The 22,165-nt window shown below is 38.7% G+C and overlaps 1 protein-coding gene across 4 annotated transcripts in view; it reads right to left on the bottom strand.

The window, feature by feature from the left end:
* The window catches only part of ARHGEF26 (Rho guanine nucleotide exchange factor 26), a 133,087-nt gene that overhangs the window by 79,080 nt on the left and 31,842 nt on the right, over positions 1 to 22,165 (bottom strand). The gene's annotated exons all lie outside the window — the stretch shown is intronic.

Genomic DNA, 22,165 nt, shown 5'->3' with positions numbered 1-22,165 from the left:
GACAGAGATTTAAACTTGTCCCCCTCTAGAGAGGCCTCTAGAGAGTCAGATTTGGGTCTGAATACTGGCTTGTCCCTTAGTATCTGAGTATTTACTACTTGGGTGCAGTTTACTTAACATCTGTGCTTCTCATGCGCTAAGAAGCTCTCCTGTTTGGATCATGGCAAGGATTAAATAACACAAAGCATAGTAAGGACTTGGCATGGTACTTGGCACATGGGGCTGAATAAATGGGGAGAGATGTTGTTATTATAATCAAATGACAAAGCATCTAAGGGATCCATGAGAAAATGCTAATTTCCATCCCAGTCAAAAGGTTTCTGAAATCACTATTTCCACCGCCTTAAATTTATGTATTATTTAGAAGTAATCTAACTTATTAGACTCATTAAACTTTTGTTTCCATTTATCAGGATCTTGCAGGCCCAGACTCCACATATGCAAAAAAAAAAAAAAAAAAACCAAACCTATGCAACCTCTGGTTTTCATTCAATTCCTAAGAAAGGCAACATATTATTCATCAGAAATACTTTCAAACACACATCAATCTGTTCCCTACCACTGAAAAGTTTCTCATATTATTATAAAAAGAAAGAATGCAAGCATTTATCAGCCTATAAAATGTTATTTAAACTCTGAGAGAGAATTAATTGCTGCAATTAGCATCAAATTTTAACAAATATATGGTTATAAAATGTTTGTCTTTCATTATAAAGGCTTTGGAGTTTGCAAATTATAATACTGATATCTTTGTAAGAACTATAATTAATTGGTAACTTCTACAGTTCAATTATAGAAGGAATAAAGAAAGAAAAATTATACCCAGCCATTGCTTCATAATTTTAATGCAATCTCGGTGAGTAGAAATCAGTGGAAAAGTCTTGTCAACTTATATTTGTAATCTGAACCAGAAGAAACCAGATGAGAAGCTAAGTCCAATTATTTATAGCATGCTGGCAAAAGTCCATAATGAATTTTTAGAGGGGCTGGGGGAGGGGGGAAAAGAATCCATGGAAACCTTACTAATAAATTCTCTTGCAATGGCACATTTAGGTATTAATAGTACCTGGCTGGACATATCATATTCTGATGATAAGTAAACTCTGTTGGTTTTGACTATTGCATATTGAAAACTGGTTATAAACAAAGGCTAAATTATGATCCTTATAAGCATTTTATGTCAAAGTCAGTAGCAGTAAAGCACAGCCCATTCTTTACACAACAAAGTTATAAAAAGAGGCACCTATGCAATAGATGATTTTATAAAGCTAATATTGGAGTTCCCGTTATGGCTCAGCAGAAAGGAGTCTGACTAGCATCCATGAGGACACAGGTTTGATTCCTGGCCCTGCTCAGAAGGTTAAGGATCTGGCATTGCCATGAGCTGTGGTGTAGGTCACAGACATGGCTCGGATCCCGTGTTGCTGTGGTTGTGGTGTAGCCTGGCAGCTACAGCTCTGATTTGACCCCTAGCCTGGGAACCTCCATATGCCTTGGGTGCAGCCCTAAAAAGACAAATAAAAAGAAAAGCTAATATTTTCTATAAATCAAATCAGTACAAATGACCAACAAAACAAAACAAAACCCTTGGATGGTTCACTTTGTAAAAAGAAAAGTAATATAGGGGTGGAAATGCTCCCCCTAGAATGTATCTGTGCTATGCATCTGGATCTTAAGCCAACCTGTTTCTAAAACAACCCGTACTTCCTGCATTCAGAAAACAAATGAAACCAGGAAGAAGCATTCACATCCACAGTGAAACTTCAACACTTCAACATTGCCATGTAGAAGGCAAAGCTCTCTCCTTTTCTCCATTTGGAAGTGATGCCAATTACTCTGATAATCCTCTGTGGGCACAAAAGCCTCAATGAGATGAGGGGGCTCTGACGGTGCATCCTTGATCATGCAACTTCATCTACTGCTTCCTGTGCAGAAGCTTGCATTTCATGGACACAGTGGAAGACATGGTTCCTCCAAAGAATGAAGACATGGTTCCTCCAAAGAATTCCACAACAGATTAAAATCATTCTTTCTTTCTTTTTTTTTTTTTTAAGAGCCACACCCAGGGCATATGGAAGTTCCCAGGCTACAGGTCGAATCGAAGCTGCAGCTGCCAGCCTACACCACAGCCACAGCAACAGGGGATCTGAGCTGCATCTGTGACTTAACATAGCGCAAAGAAACACTGGATCTTTAACCACTGAGCGAGGCCAGGGAGCAAACTGCATACTCATGGATACTAGTTGGGTTCATTTCCACTGAGCCATGATGGGAACTCCCTAAAGGCATGCTTAAGGTATGTTGATTTTTTTTCCTTTATAAATATAGAAACCTAGATGCCACTGGACTACTAGAACACACCATTCTCCTGGGTTTCCTTCCACCTTTGCTGTCTGCTCCATTTCACCCTCCTTTGCCAGCTCCTCCCTCATCTTCCCAATCTCTTAGAGTTGGAAGGTGCCAGGTCTTGGTGTTCTATCTCCTTTCCTTCTCCTGTAACCTCATCCATCACTTACATTCTAACTATATGCCAACACTCCCAAATATGTCTCCACCCTTCAAATGCCCCAATCCAGACTTACATATCAAATTGCCTATTCTACAGTGCTGATGGCTCCCAGCCATCTCCAAAGGTATAGGGCATGGGGGACAAATAACAGCTTCAGAACTCAACAGTGCTATTAAAGGCAAAACTACAGAAACAGTGAAAAGATGAGTGGTTGCCAGGGGCCTAGAGAGAGGGAAGGATGGAGAGGCGACAGAGGATTTTTAGGGCAGTGAAAACCACTGAGTACGTTGCTGTAATGTCAGATAAATGTCATTACACATTTCTCAAAAGTCACAGCCTGTATGTACAACACCAAGAGTGAACCCTAATGTAAGCTAGGACTTTGGGTGATAATGATGTCAATGTAGGTTCAGAAGTTGTAACGAATGGATCACTGGGGGGGGGGATGTTAATGAGGGAGGCTGTGTTTGTGGGAGGTAAGGCCGTCTATGGGAAATCTCTGTGCTTTTCATTCAGTTGTGCTATAACCCAAAACTGTTCTAAAAAACAAAATACATTTAAAAAAAAAAAAAAAGACTCAGAGTTCCTGCTGTGGTGCAACGGGTTAAGGTTCCTGTATTGTCTCTGAGGCAGTGCAGGTTCGATCCCCAGCCTGGGAATTTCTACATGCCACGGGTCATTAAAAAATACACACACACACACACACACACACATATATATTATATACAACTCGACAGTGAATGAAAAAAGTGAAGAGGGACAGCTAAAAGCTTATCACTCAATTTCTGTTTCTCTGTATCAGGGGGAATTTACAACTCCTCAGCTAGAAAGGTACAGAGTGCTTTTCCTAAAAGATCTCCAGACGAAAGATCCCAGTCATCCAGTCACCAGTATATACTTGCTTACATCATACAGAGCCCACAGGCACTCAGACTCTTCTCGTGAAGTTAAAATTTAAGACAAGCTTCATAAGTTCTTTTGTGTGTGTGTGTGTGTGTGTTTAGGACTGCAGACTTGGCATATGAAAGTTCCCAGGCCAGGGGTCAAATCAGAGCTATAGCTGCAGCTGTAACTGCCAGGCTATACCACAGCCACAGCAATGCCGGATCCTTAATCCAATGAGCGGGGCCAGGGATTGAACCCGCATCCTCGCAGATATTAGTCGGGTTCGTTACTGCTGAGCCAGGACAAGAATTCCCCATCATGAGAACTTTTTTTTAATAAAACCCTATCTCTTGGGTCCCTTGGCCAGCAGTGTTTCCTACAAGTCTTTTGTGGCTCCTAGAGAAAAAGCTGACCAGTGGGAAAGACGAGGCTTTCGACTCCAGTACCAGCACCAGACTTGGGACCACTCCTTCAGTGGGCAGGAAACAAGTAAGAGTTGTAAAGCTTTGTGCCACATCTGAACACCCAACCTGTCCCTCTCTCTCCTTTTCCTCTTCTCCAGACAGCCATCCAAAACTAAGAGGAATGAGTTTTCAACTTATTTCTTGAACAGGAAGAAGAAATTAATCACCCCAAATGGTATTTACAGAAGGAGCTGCTGGTTAGGAATTAGCTGATACTTATGACTCATCCTCACAGCTGACTGGCATCCTCACGTAATTTATCCTTCTAATTGGGATACCTCTTGAGGATGAAAAGGAGCAATTAATAATTATAGCCAAACAACTGAAATTATCCTGGGCAAACAAGGATGTGCAATTCTCCTAATAATGTAAAGAGCACTTACTATATGCCAGGAACCATTCTAACTGCTTTTCATGTACAATTTAATTTCTACAACAAACCAAAGTGGGTCCTGCCATCATCTCCATTTTGTACACATGCACACTGAGCAACCCAGATGTTAGGAAGCTCGCCCAAGGTCATACAGGGCAGGTTGTAGAGCAGGGATTAGGACTCAGGCAGACTGATGACACCGTTACTCACCCTGCTAATAAGGTCAGTGCTATGCTTAGCAACACTCTAAAAGTCTCAATCTCTACACTGTTTTAGCAAAAATAAAACAACCGTAATTTTTCACAGTCCTGAGTTATTTCATTCCTAGGAATATTTTTTCTCTTGCATCTAGCTGAAATTATTTCTGCTGAACCTCTAGAGAAAATAAGAAATAAACCCAACTAGCAAGGCACTGGCCACTTAAGTTTTGTATGTGTTGCCTGTTCTTGTGATTCATGGTAGTCGTGTTCTGTAAAGTTACTGTGAACACTGAAGCAGCAAACACTGAACCCTTATTCCTAAGTGGAAATACAGATTCCTACAAACCTCTGGTCACAGCATTTTCATAAACTGATCAATATAGAACCTTGTTTTGCATGTCCTTCTGTTTAAAGACATTTTATTTGATACTGTTATTGATGCCTTAGCACTGAACTCATGCCAACAGCTCCATAACTCATGCTTATCTAATACACACATTTTCTCTATAATTTCTCTATAAGGCACATCGCAGCCTTCTTGTACTTAGGAACTCTACAAGACACTTCAGCGCTACACTCAGGGTCCATTTTTTTTTTCTGCTTTTTAGGGCTGCATCTGCAGCATATGGAGGTTCCCAGACCAGGGGTCTAATTGGAGCTGCAGCTACTGGTCTACACCACAGTTCATGGCAACTCCAGATTCGTAACCCACTGAGCGAGGGCAGGGATCGAACCTGAATCCTCATGGATACTAGTCAGGTTTGTTACCACTGAGCCACAAAGAGAACTCCCCTAGAGGACCTTTTTAAACAGCAAAATGAACAACAAAAAACCCCCACAAAAATGCAACAAACTGCGGCATTAAATAGACAGCATGTCTGAATGACTACAAAAGCTCAGCCTCAAATAAATTATAATGGGAGGCAAATTAGCAAATATGGAAACCCTAAATAATTAGTATCAACTATACATGCCACTCGCTCACAAAAGTATCAAGCTTGTGATGCAGGAGCACAGAGATCTCAATCTGACAGGAAAATCTGACTGCTAGTCCCAGCTAGACACCCACCAGTTGGGTGGCTGTGGGTAGCTTACTTTACTTCCGGCTGAGCTTTTTTTTCACCCATACACTAATAGTGCCCCAAACCTTCTCTTCTTTGGGTCAAATAAAGGCAATCTCAGTAACTTTTGATCTTGAGTTTATTTTCCATTTCTCATCATTTTTCACTACATAGTCTTTACAGAGCTAAGTTCCCCTATTTTTCATATGCTATAGATTCTCTCTACAGCTACAGCAAGCAACCTGGCCCTGATCTAACTGTAGCAAAAGAAGTGGAATCTGCAGGCACAGGCTCTTCTCCATAGCTTCCACTTAAACTTCAATGAGAGAAAAGAAGTTGCAGAATAGTGCATCTCATCAATATACTACTTTTTAAACAAAGGGGGAAAATACAAACTAATTTGTATTTCCCTAAATTTGTATAAGGAAATGGTGGAAGCAGAAACAAGACGTCTAATATATTAATAGGAGGTAAGGGGTTACAGGGTTGATAGAGAGAGGAGGGTAAGCAGGGGTCTCAAAATATAAGTAGATACTGGGGAGTTCCCGTTGCAGCTCAGTGGTTAACGAATCCGACTAGGAACCATGAGGTTGCGGGTTCAATCCCTGGCCTCGCTCAGTGGGTTGAGGATCTGGTGTTGCCATGAGCTGTGGTGTAGGTCGCAGACACAGCTCGGATCCCATGTTGCCGTGGCTCTGGCGTAGGCTGGCGGCTACAGCTCCACTTAGACCCCTAGCCTGGGAACCTCCATATGCTTCAGGAGCGGCCCTAGAAAAGACAAAAAAATTAAATTAAATTAAATTAAATTAAATTAAATTAAAAAGTAGATACCACTTAGTATGGTTGCAACTTTAAGTCATGTAAATATATAGCTTTAAAAACAGAACGTGCTTAGCAGGTTCCCTGATGGCTTAGCAGGTTAAGGACCTGGCATTGTCACTGCTGTGGCTCAGCTTCATTCCAGGTCTGGGAACTTCCACAAACAGCAGGCAGAAACACCCCCTCCCCCCAAAAAACCCCAACAACAACAACAACCCCACATACAATAAAATATCCTTTCCCATAAAATAATGAACCAAGGATCAGAAATTCTAGCCCTAGCTCTGATTCTAGTCAGCTGTGAAGCCTGGGATACTATAAGTCCCAGAATGGAACATAGGGCCTCTTAAGCTGCCTCTCCATCCCAAATCTCCATGGAAATCATTTATTCGTCACAAAACAAAGTAAAAGGGTAAACCAAGCTCAGTTGTACCCCAATGTTTACTATGAGAAATAAACTAGCAGGTGAGCTACCTCTTAGCCAAGCCAATGAGCTAATATGATTGACAGGTTTTATAATTTGTTTCCTATTTAAAATAGATTGCCTGAATTTTAAAAATAAGTATTTAAGCATGAGAAATTTTAACAAAACCAAATGTTACCTAAGAACATGACGTAAAAGAAGTTTCCAGTGAACCTGAAGCATAAATCAGATGACTTTTCCTTCAGCTACATAAAACTGAAGGTATCCATATTCCCTAGATTTATATATTAACTCAGAGGCAAGGAAATTGTAAGAATTATGCATTCAAACTTAAAGCATATTTAGTATTTTAAGTGAGATATCACCCAGGGTCTGTTATTCTCCAAATAAAAATGTTCATATTGTAGTTAAATGACTGATTTAATTATGTTGCAGAAATGTGAGTTTATTAAGCTCCATTCCATACATCCCAATTGCCCATTTAATGAAGTTACTTGCAAATATAAAATAATTAACAACACATAGAGACTAGACTGAATTATAATTGAACTAAAACATCAATTAATATAGTACAGCATGGGTTCTATAGTTAATAATACTTTTGGAATATTTGATAGTTGCTAAGAGTACAGATCTTAAACATATTTCACCAGAAAAAAAATTATCACTATATATGGTGATGGATGTTAGCTAGACTTATTGTGGTGATCATTTCACAATAATATATACAAATATCATTACATTGTACTCCTAAAACAAATATATTATATATCAACTATATCTAAATTAAACATTTATTAGTGATCATTAGTCTTATGATATTAATCTGATGAGGGAGCATAAGGAAAGCCAAGTAATTAAGAGTTAGAGAAAAGACATTTTCCCTGTTCCCTGGACCTGCTTTCAGGGGTACTTTGTCCTCAGGCACCTGTACCAGGTGTGCTTTCCACCAGATCACCGGGGCAGGGATCTTGCCTGTCATCTTTATTGTTGTGTTTTCAGTGCCTAGCACATTGCCTGGTACACAGTAGATAGGTAGGTCCTCTATAAATAATACTTAAAAAAAAACCTTAAAATATTTTATTAAAGAATAAAGGTGTAATTATCAATAAAAATCTCATATTCAAAGCAATGGCTATTTCCTCTCAAAAATAAATTCTGTAACTCACATGGAACCATTCATTTAAAGCTCCTGAATATAAGAAACTAAATAGAAGAAGTTCAAGCTTATCTAGGCAGTATAGGAAGAGAAAGAAAGGATATTCACTGTTGTACTTCATTTAAAATTCTGGCTATTTGACAGACTGAAAGAAGTAAAAATCAGTATTGGTGCCTAAGACTGCATATGGTAGGCTCTCATTGTATTAAAAAAAGCATACTTAGGAGTTCCCTGGTGGCTTTAAGGATTCGGCATTTTTCATTGCTATGGCTCAGGTCACTGCTATGGTGCAGGTTCGATCCCTGGCCCAGCAACTTCCACATGCCACGAGTATGGCCAAAGAGGAAAAAAAAATTTTTAATAAAAAAATTAAAAATCGTACTTACATATACAGAGAACATCTCCAGAAGCCACACTACAAACCAGCTGTACTGGGGAACTTATCACTGCATACCCTTTAGTGCAATTTGAATTTTTCACCATGTGTACATATTATTTTGGGCAGTGGTGGGCAGGATGTCTCACCCACTGTCTCTTGGATTAAAGCAGAGCAGCCTCCTCCACAGGAATCAAGGCAGTTCTAGACAAGTCAAACTCTTACCATGTCTAACTTTGCCTACCACTCAACTCCAGGCTTTTCTTTTCTTTTTCAGCCATCCCTGCAGTATATGGAAGTTCCCAGGCCAAGGATCGAATCTGAGCTTCAGCTGCCACCTACACTGCAGGTGCTGTAACCTACACTGAAGCTGCAGCAACCCTGGATCCTTAACCCACTGCACCCAGCCAGGAATCAAACCAGCACCTCCATGGAAATGAGCCAGCCCACTGCACCACAGTGGGATCACCAACTCCAGGTTTCTTAAAAGAAACACATCCACTGGGATTATCAAAATGTTACACAACATTTCCCTCAAATACAGTGTTCAACGGTTCCCAGAGGAAGAAGGCAGCTCTGTCCCATCTGTTTTTCATCGCTTGGATGTTTACTCTCAGAAAACTGTTTTCATATATTACCCTCCTATTAGAAGGTTATTCACAACTTTACTTCCTCTAGCCAATCTTTCCCATTAAAAAAAAAAATTTTTTTTTAAAGACTGGCAATATATTCAACTACATTTTTTCATATCATCCCCAAAAGGCTTTTCCATATCCAGGCTCTAATGTAAGTCAGGTTTCTAAGCCGGGGGTCACATTTGCAAAGCCGACCTTATGTGTGAAATCTACTTTCCCAAATTCATATGCTGCAGGGAACACATACTATCTAGAGAAATTACTAGGAATAAGTAATTCTCCAGCATGCACTGGTGATAACAGACTCACAGCAGACAAGGACCTCAGTGCCCTGTCTTAGATTCTTCGGCGATTCTGATCATCATGACCTCCGTGCTCACTTAGCAGCTCACAAGCAGAAGGATGAAATGATCTGTGTAAGGATGAGATTAGGAGGCTTCCTTGCTCCAGTCACAGGAAAGAGAAATGTGATCAATAAAAACCAGTCTTCAAGTTGGAGATAAGTTCATGCCAAGAAATTCTGCAATAAAACAGGCAAAGGCAAGCGGAAGTTTCTCCAGTTTGAATATCTGAGTCTCCAAATATAAGGGTCCTCAAAGAGTCTAAAAGAATACATTTTACACAACAGCACACAGGAGAAGAGGGTTTTGAGTTTAAAGAATTATACTTTCCTCCCTTTCTAAGTTGAAAAGGATACTTCATGAGCAAAAAGCAGAAAATCAGTGTACCTCTCAGAAGTATTAATAAATGATATTCTGATCTAAGTTTATTAATAAGTAGGTAGAATTCTGATATTCTAAATTAATAAAGTTATGTTCTGATCACAAGAGCTGTTTTGTGGAAGTAAACTGGCCAAGAAGCCTAAAAAGGAAATAGGATAAAGGAATAAGCAAAGGTTCAGAACGGAAGGCATTTCTATACAGTGAACCCCATGGACAGCATAAACACAAACAAGATAAACTAAACTCTTAGGCCATATTTAAGGTGTTTTAAAACCTACAAAATATGAATTCTCAAATGACCCTATTAGATGCTCTAAAAACTGAAGATAAGGTAGCTAAATCTGTCACAAAGGTTTTTAAAAAACTATTCTCCTAAAGATTTTTAACTTAATGCTACTTTGTGAAATCTAAGATTATGATTTCATGGTTTAATCATTTCTGATCTCTGTTCAACAAAAGAGAATGAAGTAAAATTTCAAATTGTTGAAAATGGCTATCAAAGATATCCCGGAAAATATCTGATTCCTGGAAGATGTTTCAAAGATATCTATGTACAGACACAAACACATACCTAAATATGTGTAACTATGTGTCATTCCTCAAATATACACACGACAGAAGAGAAGTAGGAGTTCCATGGCAGGACAACTTCAGCAGATAAACACAAGCACTGCTATTGTGCCCTGTTCTGGTTGTTCATATCACTTCTCTGCTAGCAAAGAAATTCCAATGAACTCCTGATACAGAGACAGTTTTCTTGCTACAAAGGGACTTTTGTTTGAATCCTCCACAAGTGACAAGGTCAATCTTAGCCAATCTTGACATTTCTATGGAACCTTTCCACCACATTTTTTTCCAAGTTCAAATCATTTCCTGAAACCTATTTGAAATCCAAAGAAAACACTGTATAGATAAAGTATTGGTTAAATTCTTTTAACAAATACCATTCATGACACACATTTTCCTCAAGATATTTTTCTATAAATATACCTGTAAAATCTAAAATCACAAGGCTTGTATGATTTAATCCCCATTCTTAAAAAAAGTTAGACTCAGAATATGGTAATAATATACTGAGTTAATATTTCAGACAATAATCACCTGTCTTCTTAGCACAGAAAGTGATCTCAGAATCTTTTAATAAAATTGTATTTTCACAGTTTTTACACAAAGTTGACATTTTAAAAAATTAAAACACTTTGCCCTGAGGTTCCTCTATATTTACATTACCAAATAAAGGATAAAGAATTCTTTCATTTAAGTTCTGAGAAAGACCTGAAAACTCACTTTTCTATAAAAGTTTATTTTGGAAACATTAGATTTTTCCAAGAAGCAGAAGATTATTATCTGAATTCAGCCAGCACTTTCCAAACATGCATTCTTTTCCTCCTCAAATCACTTTAAAAGGAGTTTAAGGAGTTTAAGCAACTTGTAAAATAAAGACTATTACAAGAGACACAGAAGGATACTACATAATGACCAAGGGGCCAATCCAAGAAGATTTTATAACAGTTGTAAATATATATGCACCCAACATAGAAGCATCTCAATATGTAAGGCAACTGCTAACAGACATAAAAGGAGAAATTGACAGTAACAGAATAATAGTGAGGGATTTTAACACCCCACTTACATCAATGGACAGATAATCCAGACAGAAAATCAATAAGGAAACACAAGCACATTAGACCAGATGGACTTAATTGATATTTATAGAACATTCCATTTGAAAACAGGAGAATACACATTCTTCTTAAGTGTACATGGAATATTTTCTAGGACAGATCACATGCTGGGCCAAAGCAAGCCTTGGTAAATTTAAGAAAATTTAAGTCATATCAAGCATCTTTTCCAGCCACAACATTAAGAGATTAGAAATCAACTACAAGTAAAAAATTGTAAGAACACAATCACATGGAGACTAAACAATATATTACTAAACAACCAATGGATCACTGAAGAAATTAAAGAGGAAATAAAAAAATCCTAGAAACAAATGAAAATGAAAACACAATGATCCAAAACCTATGGGATGTAGCAAAAGCAGTTCTAAGGGGGAGCTTATAGCAATATAAGGTTACCTCAGGAAACCAAAAAAAAAAAAATCTCAAACAACCTAACTTTATGCCTACAAGAACTAGAGAAGGAAAAACAAACTACACCCAAAGTTCATAGAAAGAGAGAAACCATAAAGATGAGAGCAGAAATAAATGAAGTAGAGGATAAGAAAACAATAAAAAAGACCAATGAAACTAAAAGCAACTTGGATGTCTTTTTAATTTTACTCTAGTGTTGCATGTTAGTGCATCTGATGAGATATAAACCAAATAGAGCACTTTTATAACCAATTGGCTTATTTCCAGAGGATACTGAAACACTTCAACAATGGAGGCACATTCAGAGACCGCTTATGATAAAGATACTGGAAAACTGGAGTTCCGATCGTGGCTCAGAAATGAATCTGACTAGTATCCATGAGGATGCAGGTTGGATCCCTGGCCTTTCACAGTGGGTTAAGGATCCAGCATTGCCATGAGCTGTGGTGTAGGTCGCAGACGAAGCTTGGATCCCATGTTGCTGTGGCTGTGGTGCAGGCTGGCATCTATAGCTCTGATTCAACCCCTAGCCTGGGAACTTCCACATGTCGAGGGTATAGCCCTAAAAAGACAAAAAAAGAAAAAAATGGTACTAGAAAATATCCCTCACCTAGGGAACTATGTCCATGGGGAAATGACAAGACCATGGTGTCTATGACATGCCACAGAGCTGTGTCAAAAAACTAGATGCTCTTTGATTTTAAGGTCTCTACATTCTAAGGGGACAAGGCAATTAAATATGAGTCTAATCACTTTCTATGTCTAGCTCCATGGGGGATGTACACCAAAAAAAGAGTTAAATCTTAATACTTTTCCAGATGAGTAATCTTTAGCAGAAGCCTAGACTAAAAGATTTTTAGACTGAAACCTTAACCGAACTTAAAATATGTGTATTTTTGAAAAGTTGTCTAGGGAAATGCATTCTGAAGAATCAAAAAACTCACTAGTTTTCAATTCCACTTAGGTGAATGATCTTAAATAAATTCATATAATGAAATGGGGTCCCAGTCTCCTCACCTGCAAAAGGGAAACGATGGTGCATCACAAGATGTTGTAAAGGATTAAAAACAGGAAAACAGGAAAAGTGTTGGAAAAACACAAAATTGATGCCCAGATGCTAAAGATTAATGCATAGCAATTAGAGGCAGCATTCCACAATAAACAAGCAATCAGAGAGCTTAAAAGAGCTTGCTTTTGAAACCTAATTCATCAACCATCTTCCCTGTGCTTAAATCAAGTGCTAGATTTAACTTGGCGAAATCACAAAGTTTACATTAAAATCTTTTCCATCGGCCAGAAAAACTGTGTGGTCCTGTGCTTGTTTAACTTAACAACTGGCAGAGTTAAAAATCCATGTAATGGTTCAAAATCCACAGCTGTAAATGCAATGCAGATGAAATACGGCAACTAAACCCCAGCCATTGTTTTTTTTTCCACAAAGTTCTACTCTAGTTTAAGATTGATAACAGCTAATGGCTAAGCTTGGTAACACTTAATGTCTGTCCCAACCAGGATCATTATCCAAGTTTAAATTTCCACGTGACAACTCAGAATCCACAGACTCTTGGAGCTTGCAAAAGCAATGCAAAAAGGCAAAAAGTATGTAATGGCCCAAATGTCTGCAAAACAGAACCAGGAGAACAGCCTAACTGGCAGGGCCTGCTTTGAAACCCTGGTTCAAGGAATCTACCACTCACAAGCAAACGCCAAGCTGGCAAGAAGCAAAGAGCTCAAGTTTTAGTCTAACCTAAGTTACGACTACTATGTTTTATGATTAGGGAAGAATCCATTTATTTTTACTTCATTCAATGTCAAAATAAAGGTGATCATTACAGTGCTGTAAAACTTGCCACAGCCATCTATAAACACAAACTCTTGCAAATCATTGTGCTAATAAGGGATATATAAAGCAAGACTTGTTCTCTAACCAAATCCTAGCCCTAGCTGGAAGAAGTTCATACAAAGAGGATATACATACAAAAGCCAATAAGTACAAAATCCAGAGATATTTCAGAATACCAAAACTAGATGACCAAAATATCAACAAGATCACTACTATGTGAAAACTTACCAAGTGTTGTGTTAAGCACCTGACATGTACTATCTCATTTAATTCTACACTACCCCATAAGCTTAGATATACTATCATACCCATTAAACAGAGGGAGAGACATAAGATTTGGAGTTAATAAGTACTTGCCTAAATCAAAACTACCATGAGATACCACCTCACACCAGTCAGAATGGCCATCATTAATAAGTCCACAAGTAACAAGTGCTGGAGGGAACTTGTAGAGAAAAGGGAACCCTCCTGCACTGTTGGTGGGAATGTAAACTGGTACAGCCACTACGGAGAACAGTTTGGAGATACCTTAGAAACCTATACATAGAACTTCCGTATGACCCCGCAATCCCACTCTTGGGCATATATCCAGACAAAACTCTACTTAAAAGAGACACATGCACCCGCATGTTCATTGCAGCACTATTCAAAATAGCCAGGACATGGAAACAACTCAAATGTCCATCAACAGAGGATTGGATTCGGAAGATGCGGTATATATACACAATGGAATACTACTCAGCCATAAAAAAGAATAACATAATGCCATTTGCAGCAACATGGATGGACTAGAGACTCTCATACTGAGTGAAATGAGTCAGAAAGACAAAGACAAATACCATATGATATCACTTGTAACTGGAATCTAATATCCAGCACAAATGAACATCTCCACAGAAAAGAAAATGATGGACTTGGAGAAAAGACTTGTGGCTGCCTGACGGGAGAGGGAGGGAGTGGGAGGGATCAGGAGCTTGGGGTTATCAGATACAACTTAGAATAGATTTACAAGGAGATCCTGCTGAGTAGTATCGAGAACTATGTCTAGATACTCATATTGTATCAGAACAAAGGGTAGGGGGAAAAATGTATACATGTAAGAATAACTTGACCCCCATGCTATACAGCGGGAAAAAATAAAATAAAATAAGTACTTGCCTAACATGTTACTAAAATAAATATATTTTTTAAAGTTCGAGGTTTTACACATTTGTGCTGTACTCCTACAAAACTTACTATCATAATAATAATAATATATTTGGACATAAATACCAGCAATGGAAACTATAAAATGTTAACTCAAACTAAACGCCAGTCACCATTTGACAAAAGCAGAGTGAAGGGCACACATACACCTAGTTACCAGTGTTCCAAAAGGGAAGTGGGGCAAAAGCCTTCGGGTGCCAACTGTCATTATACCCTTGTTTCCTGCATGTTAACAGTTCCTTCCTCACTTGGGTCTCCTGGTCCAGAGTCTATCTATTTTTCCCTGCTAGGGGGTTGAAGGGGATATCATCCTGCTGGGTGTAGAGCTGAAGGGGGAGGGGGATGGCCTCTGAATATTTCTCAAGCAGGCTTTCACAAAACTCTTGTTTTGAGTCACAGGTTTACACCAACTTTATCAATTCCTGCAACTTCCACAGGTTCTGGGGTTTAAATTTGTTTTGGGGTTTTTTGTTTTGTTTTGTTTTGTTTTTTTCTGTCTTTTTTTAAGGGCCTTGCCCACAGCATATAGAGGTTCCCAGACTAGGGGTCCAATCAGAACTGTAGCTGCCAGCCTATGCCACAGCTACATGGGATTCGAGCCGCATCTGCGACCTACACCATGGCTTACGGCAACACCGGATCCTTAACCTACTGAGCAAGGCCAGAGATCGAACCCATGTTCTCATGTATGCTAGTGAGGTTCGTTAACTACTAACCCACGACGGAAACTCCTAAATTTGATTGTTTCTTGGCTTTTTTCGCTGCCAGTTTAAACCTTCTCAGATTGCCTGAAATATGTACTGAGAGTTCTTGTGTTTTTCAGGTTTCAAAATATTATGGCTGTTGTCTCTTGTTTTCATTTATTTTTAAACACTTTTTGTGCTTTTGTGCACTGACTATCCCATCATTTTTAAGGGGATTTCAGAAAGGAATGAATGTCAGGGCACATGTCTAATCAGTCATCTGTTTCCCACTCCCTTTTACAAAGACTTTAGCTCCCCCACTGCTCTCCTTAACTAAAAGGACTATTATCTATTACTAAAAACATTTGTAATCTTTTACGTCTCTACTTGAAATGACAAATAATTACTTGTTTCTTTCACTAGTACTTCAAACAACTGTACTGATAAAAGCCAAACAAGGTGGACTGAAATATCCACATTATTATAGAGTTTTGGAGGTAAATTTCAAGGTAAGTTCTTTGTTTATTCATTTCAGAAGAGAGAAAAAGTCAAAGACTGTCATAAAAAGCAGCCTCTGAATGTTGCTCTTTCAAACATCAGCTGAAGAAGGTTGGTTCTAGAAAAAATGAAAGTTTCTCTGTTACATTAAGTGAAATAGGGCAATCGCTTTAGTTACCAAATAAACTTTGTAAAGTTGGTACCAAATAAACTTGGTAAACTTATACTGGATATTGTGTAAGCAAAGAACATTTGCTAATGCAAAACAATGGCAAAAGCTATTACTTCAGGGCGAAAATTAAACGATTCTACAACGTAAGGAGTTCCATATTCTCTGGCTCAGTTAAATTTAATGTGTTTTTCTTTTAAAATTTAGCTTTACAAACTAATCAGGAAAGACAAATGCTAATATTAAAACTATGTCTTTTTACATTCTTTTTTTTTTAAATATTATTTTCCGTCATGGTCTATCCCAGGAGATTAGTTTATTGTTAAAGCCTTAAAGTTAGGAATTTTAATTACCAAATAGATTATCTGCACTTTATAATGCAGATATGCTGTGCTTTTATTTGAGTAACACGACATCTTTGAAAAATACAAAATATTCCTTTTATAAAATAATACTAAAGCATGTGCATTTAACAGTATCCAGTGTTCCATGATATTTTGATTTTAATAAAATCTGATTAAAATTAGGGAAAAGAATCTTCTGGAGAAGCAAGTTCTGGGTAAGTCCCATTTTGTTTGTATACTATTACTGTAAATTACTCTTCCACACAAAGCAGAAACTGAAGAAATTGGCATTAGGTGCTCATTATATGTTGGGAACAAATTCAGTTCCTCAGGACACAAAAGCACATTGATGCATATTTTTATTTTATTCTGCAGAAACTGAAGAGATATAGTTTTAGCTTTAAATTACTTCCCAAAGAAACACCAATGCATTAATTTTGTAATGGGAACAAGAAAAATAAGCATCTTGCAAAGTTCTTTAGCAGCATATTTTTCTAGGTTACAAATAACAGTATATCCTATTATTGAAAAGTACAAATGAAATATTGTTCGTATAACCTAGATATTTAGAATGAAAACTCAGAATTAAGATTAAAAACACATCATTTTATAAAACATCAAAACAATTTCATCTAATTTTCATTTTGCAGAAAAAATTTTTACACAAAAGAACTTACTTGGACCTTAATGTTTCTAAACCCAGCAGTGGGGTTAATATTTGATTTTACACAAAAGGCAATTTCCTTTCCTGATAGTATCAGTCTTTTAGCATTGACCTATCTTAAATTTAACTCTGCTCCAAATTAATGTAAAATAATCACATTTGAAGGCCTTTTTTTCTATTAATATGGCAATTATTATTCTAAATAAACAGATATATGATGGCACAAAAAATAAAGAATATTCACAAATATACAAAACATACTACGTATGGTGTTTAGTTATGACTTAAACCTATTCCTTTCTAAACAAAAGATTAATATTCCCTTTTTTCATGGGATGATTAGGTCTTCAGTACATTTTTAAAAGACAGGGAGACCAGGAATCCAGGAATCCAAGGAGATTTCATGCATTTGAGTCAGAAGGAAATTAACACAGTTAAAAGTGAAAGGAAGTGCGTCCAAATTATACCTCATAAAAAAACCATGACTATAAGCTCTAGTATCTCATTTTAACCCACGGTACTGAGAACTTCAATATCTGAAATCTACATCTTGGGTCAAGATTTTTCTGGAATTCAAATCTGTTTTTCTCCTTTCAACTAGACACCTCTCCCTCATGCTCCACAGTCATTTCAAACTTCATCAAATTGAATTCCTTATCTCCCTCACTAAGCCCCAAACTCTTCTTTACAAACTGGCTAATATAACCACCCTCTAGTCAACCAGGCATGAACTAGGAGGCTCACCAAATCCTCAGGATCCCAGATTCTAAATATCCCTCAAGTCCTTCCTCTTAGGACGCCTATCATGTTCCCATCATCTCTGGGTGTCTTACTGCAATGGTCTCAAATTATTTTCTCTAATGTAAACATTGTACAACTGTCATCTCCCAGACTACCATGTCAGTCCCCTCCTTAATTGTTCACTGAGTCCACCCAGGCTTCAGGAAACAGTAAAAACTCCTCAGCAGGCACACAAAGGCCTTCGACCTCTCCTGTGACTCTCATCAGGGGCCCTAAGCCCATTACCTTCAGCCTGATAAAAACCCACCCATTTGGGGGAGGTGTCCTGACCTAGGATGCCTCAGCACACACACTGGGGACAAGAGCTACAGGGCAGATGCCAGCAGATGAAATACTCTAGAACCCAGGCATCTAGCAGAATAGGAGTTTCCACAAGTGTTGACTGAAATGAACAATTCATTTTTTTTTATTTCTTTCTGTGTGGCTGTGCTCACAGCATATGAAGTATCTAGGCCAGGGATCAAACCTGCACCACAGCAGCAACCTGAGCTGCTTCGGTAAAAACACTAGATCCTTAACCCTCTAAGTCACCAGGGAACTCCAACAACTCTTTATAAGCAGAAAATAATTCAGTAGGAACATCTGCTGGTAAATGCACACACCCAAAATCAGAATGATCTTGGGGAGTTCCCATCATGGCTCACTGGTTAACAAATCTGACTAGGAACCATGAGGTTGTGGGCTCGATCCCTGGCCTCGCTCAGTGGGTTAAGGATCTGGCATTGCCGTGAACTGTGGTGCAGGTCGCAGACGTGGCTCGGATCCCATATTGCTGCGGCTCTAGCAAAGCCAGCGGCTACAGCTCCAATTAAACCCCTAGCCTGGAACCTCTATATGCCATGGGTGCAGCCCTAGAAAAGACAACATCAATAACAAAAAAACAGAATGATCTTCGGAGTTCCCACTGTGGCTTAGCAGTCATGAACCCAACTAGTAACCACGAGGACATAGATTCAATCTTTGGCCTTGCTCAGAGGGTTATGGATCTAGTGTTGCCGTGAGCTGTGGTGTACGTCACAGATGGGGCTCAGATCTCATGCTGCTGCAGCTGTGGTGTAGGCCAGCAGCTGTAGCTCCTCTTCACCCCATAGCCTGGGAACTTCCACATGCTGAGAGTTCAGCCTTAAAAAAAAAAAAAATCAGAATGATCTTGTTCCTGCTTGTCTGTCTTCATGTAACATCATCTTCTTGATGTCATTTACTGGCAAAGAGTGAAGAACCTGAGCCACTATAAAAGGACCAGACATCACACTGCTAAGTCGAATGTGAAGCATGTAGTAAATATCCCAACATCTGCCTCTACTAAATATCCCATCACCTATAGTTACAATTTTTCATCAGGTAAAAGTAAAACAGTAAGACAGTCTTGATATGCAACCCCTAACAATGCCACATTTAATCAGTAATCATTTGCTTTATTCAAGATTTTATTTTACTTTTTCTTAAGACTAGAAAATCTAGTCTTATGGGTAGCAGATTAAGGAGTTATCACCTGAGAGTTACCCTTGGAGCCCCAACACTGAAAATTCAACAAGCAGGCATTACATAATGAAACACATTTTGTAAATCTTCTGAGGACTTTGAATTTTAAAAAGGCTGTATCTAGGAGTTCTCTTGTGGCACAGCAGGTTAAGGATCTGGCATGGTCACTGCGGAGGCCCAGATCGCTGCTGTGGTTTGGGTTTGATCCCTGGCCTGGGAACTTCCACATGCCATGGTCGTGGACAAAAAAAGAAACAAATTTTAAAAAGGTTGTATCTAAAATAAGTGTTTCAAACTTAAATCAGATAAACTTTTGTAATGTAAGTTATTATGATATACACACAGGACTATTATGCAGAAGCTGAACATTCTTAGTTGAAATATAACAGAGATCAAATATTACATAGGCATCTATCCAATAACCAAATTAAAACACTGCATTTCAAGTAAAAACAAAACAAAATGTAAAGGATAAGGATATTTCTTTCTTTATTGTGTGTGTTTCTGGTTGGTTTGTTTTTTCAATGGCTGTACCTGTGGCATATGGAAGTTTCCAGGCCAGGGACTAAATCAGAGCTGCAACTGCTGCCGCACTGGATCCTTTAATACACTGTGCCAGACTAGGGATAGAACCTGTGCCTCTGCAGCAACCTGAGCTGCTGCGTCAGAGTCTTAACACACTGCTCCACAGTGTTTGTTGTTTAATGGAGGCTGAGAAGTTTCTAAGTTTTGTTTTCCTATTTTTTTTGTCTTTTTAGGGGTACACCCACAGCATATGGCAGTTCTCAGAGTAGGGGTTGAATCAAAGCTGTAGCTGCCAGCCTACGCCACAGCCACAGCAACATAGAATCCAAGCTGCCTCTGTGACCTATACCACAGCTCCACCAGATCCACGACCCACTGAGGGAGGCCAGGGATCAAACCCTCATCCTCAGGGATGCTAGCCAGATTCGTTTCCGCTGAGACACGGTGGAACTCCTAAGTTTTGTTTTAAAAAAAAAAAAATAGACCAAAATGTCCAGGATAGTCTCTTTTAAGTTACTATTGACATGAAAATATTTAAATAAAATCATAATAGAACTGTATTTTGTAAATGACTGAAATTAAAACAATAAAGTTTTTATCTGTAACTTAAAATGACTTATTTCAGGGTTAACCAATTATGAATTTCTTTTGATTTCCATTTTATAGATAAGAAATGAGGTACAGAGGTTTAGCAACCTTCTCAAGGTGAACCAACTACCAATAAAACAAGTGGCTGCTAGGGCCCAGGCTCATTCTGAACCACACTGATACATGAGCAGTGCTAGCAAGGGCCCAAAACTTAGGGACCCAAACCACCCTCTGTTCAAAAAGACCTACTGCTGGAGTTCCCATCGTGGCACAGCGGTTACAGAATCCAACTAGTACCCATGAGAACACAGGTTTGACTCGAGTCAGTGGGTTGAGAATCCGGCATGGTCATGAGCTGTGGTGTAGGTCGAAGAGGCAGCTCGGATCCCACATTGCTGTGGCTGTGGTGTAGGCCAGCTGCTATGGCTCCGATTAGACCCCTAGCCTAGGAACTTCCATATGCTGTTGGGGCAACCCTAAAAAAGACAAAAGACAAAAAAAAAAAGAAAAAAAAAGGTGTGGGGGAGAACTACTGCTACTTAAAAATCAGAATTTACTAATAGCTTCCTCTGGAGTCATTTATGCTGTGAGACGCTGACTGACGGGCACATGATTCAAAGAACAATTCCGTAGACGAGTAAAAAACATGTACTGGGGTTTTCAAAAAAATATTCTAATTAAAACCAAAACTTAACATTTTATAGTTATCAAAATAGTAATAATTCTTTTTTTTTTCTTTTTATGGCTGCACTCACAGCATATAGAAGTTCCTGGGTCACAGATTGAATCCAAGCTGCTGCTGCAACCCATGCCATGGCTGTGGCAACACTGGATCCTAAATCCACTGCACAGGCCAGGGATTAAACCCACACCTCTGCAGTGATCTGAGCCACTGCTGTTGGATTCTTAACCCATCAACTGTGCCACAACAGAAAGCTCCAAACAGTTAATAATTATTTATAGTGATGTAGCTAATATGGAGATTTATTTTCATAGTTACATCAAAGTATGAGTTAAAATGAAAGAAACTCATTTTGAAATCTAAATACCTTCCACACAGGGACATACCATCCAAGGATCTTGTTCCACCTTCTTCACTAAAGGAAGAAAGATTTTTCATTTGTCTCACCAAAACAGGCAAGACTAGTACCAAAAAAAACTCAGTGGGCTGAACATAAGCAATGACCCAACTGCAGTGTGTGTCACCACCTACACACCACAGGCCGGTTTCCTAAGGCCCAGTGGGTCTTCCAAACACGTGTTTTTAAGTATCTATGTCAGTAACAACAATGGCAAGATAACTTCTTGTGGGAGAATCTGGCTTCTGAAGTTTTGCCACTACTGTAAAATACTGGAAGAGCTCATTGACTTGACCATGAATTCCATCTCTCTGAAGTAACCCCAACTCACATGCTAACCTGTTCAGCAGGGATGTTCAATATTGTGGTTCAAAAGGAAAATCCACCTGCACACAGTGATGGAGCCAAGGATATGAACATGTTTACCATCACTGTCTGCCTGGCTCTGCCCTAAAGAATCACAGGGGTACTCACCCCAGGGACAGATCCAGTTTGTGTGTGGGCTCTGAAGCCGGTACAATTTGTAGGTCCTCTAAGAAAACAATCAGGCACAAAAGCAA

The sequence above is a fragment of the Phacochoerus africanus genome, chromosome 1, assembly GCF_016906955.1.
Source record: "Phacochoerus africanus isolate WHEZ1 chromosome 1, ROS_Pafr_v1, whole genome shotgun sequence".
Taxonomy (NCBI): domain Eukaryota; kingdom Metazoa; phylum Chordata; class Mammalia; order Artiodactyla; family Suidae; genus Phacochoerus; species Phacochoerus africanus.
The sequence above is the reverse complement of the archived record's forward strand: the minus strand, read 5'-3'. Positions and strand labels throughout refer to the sequence as shown.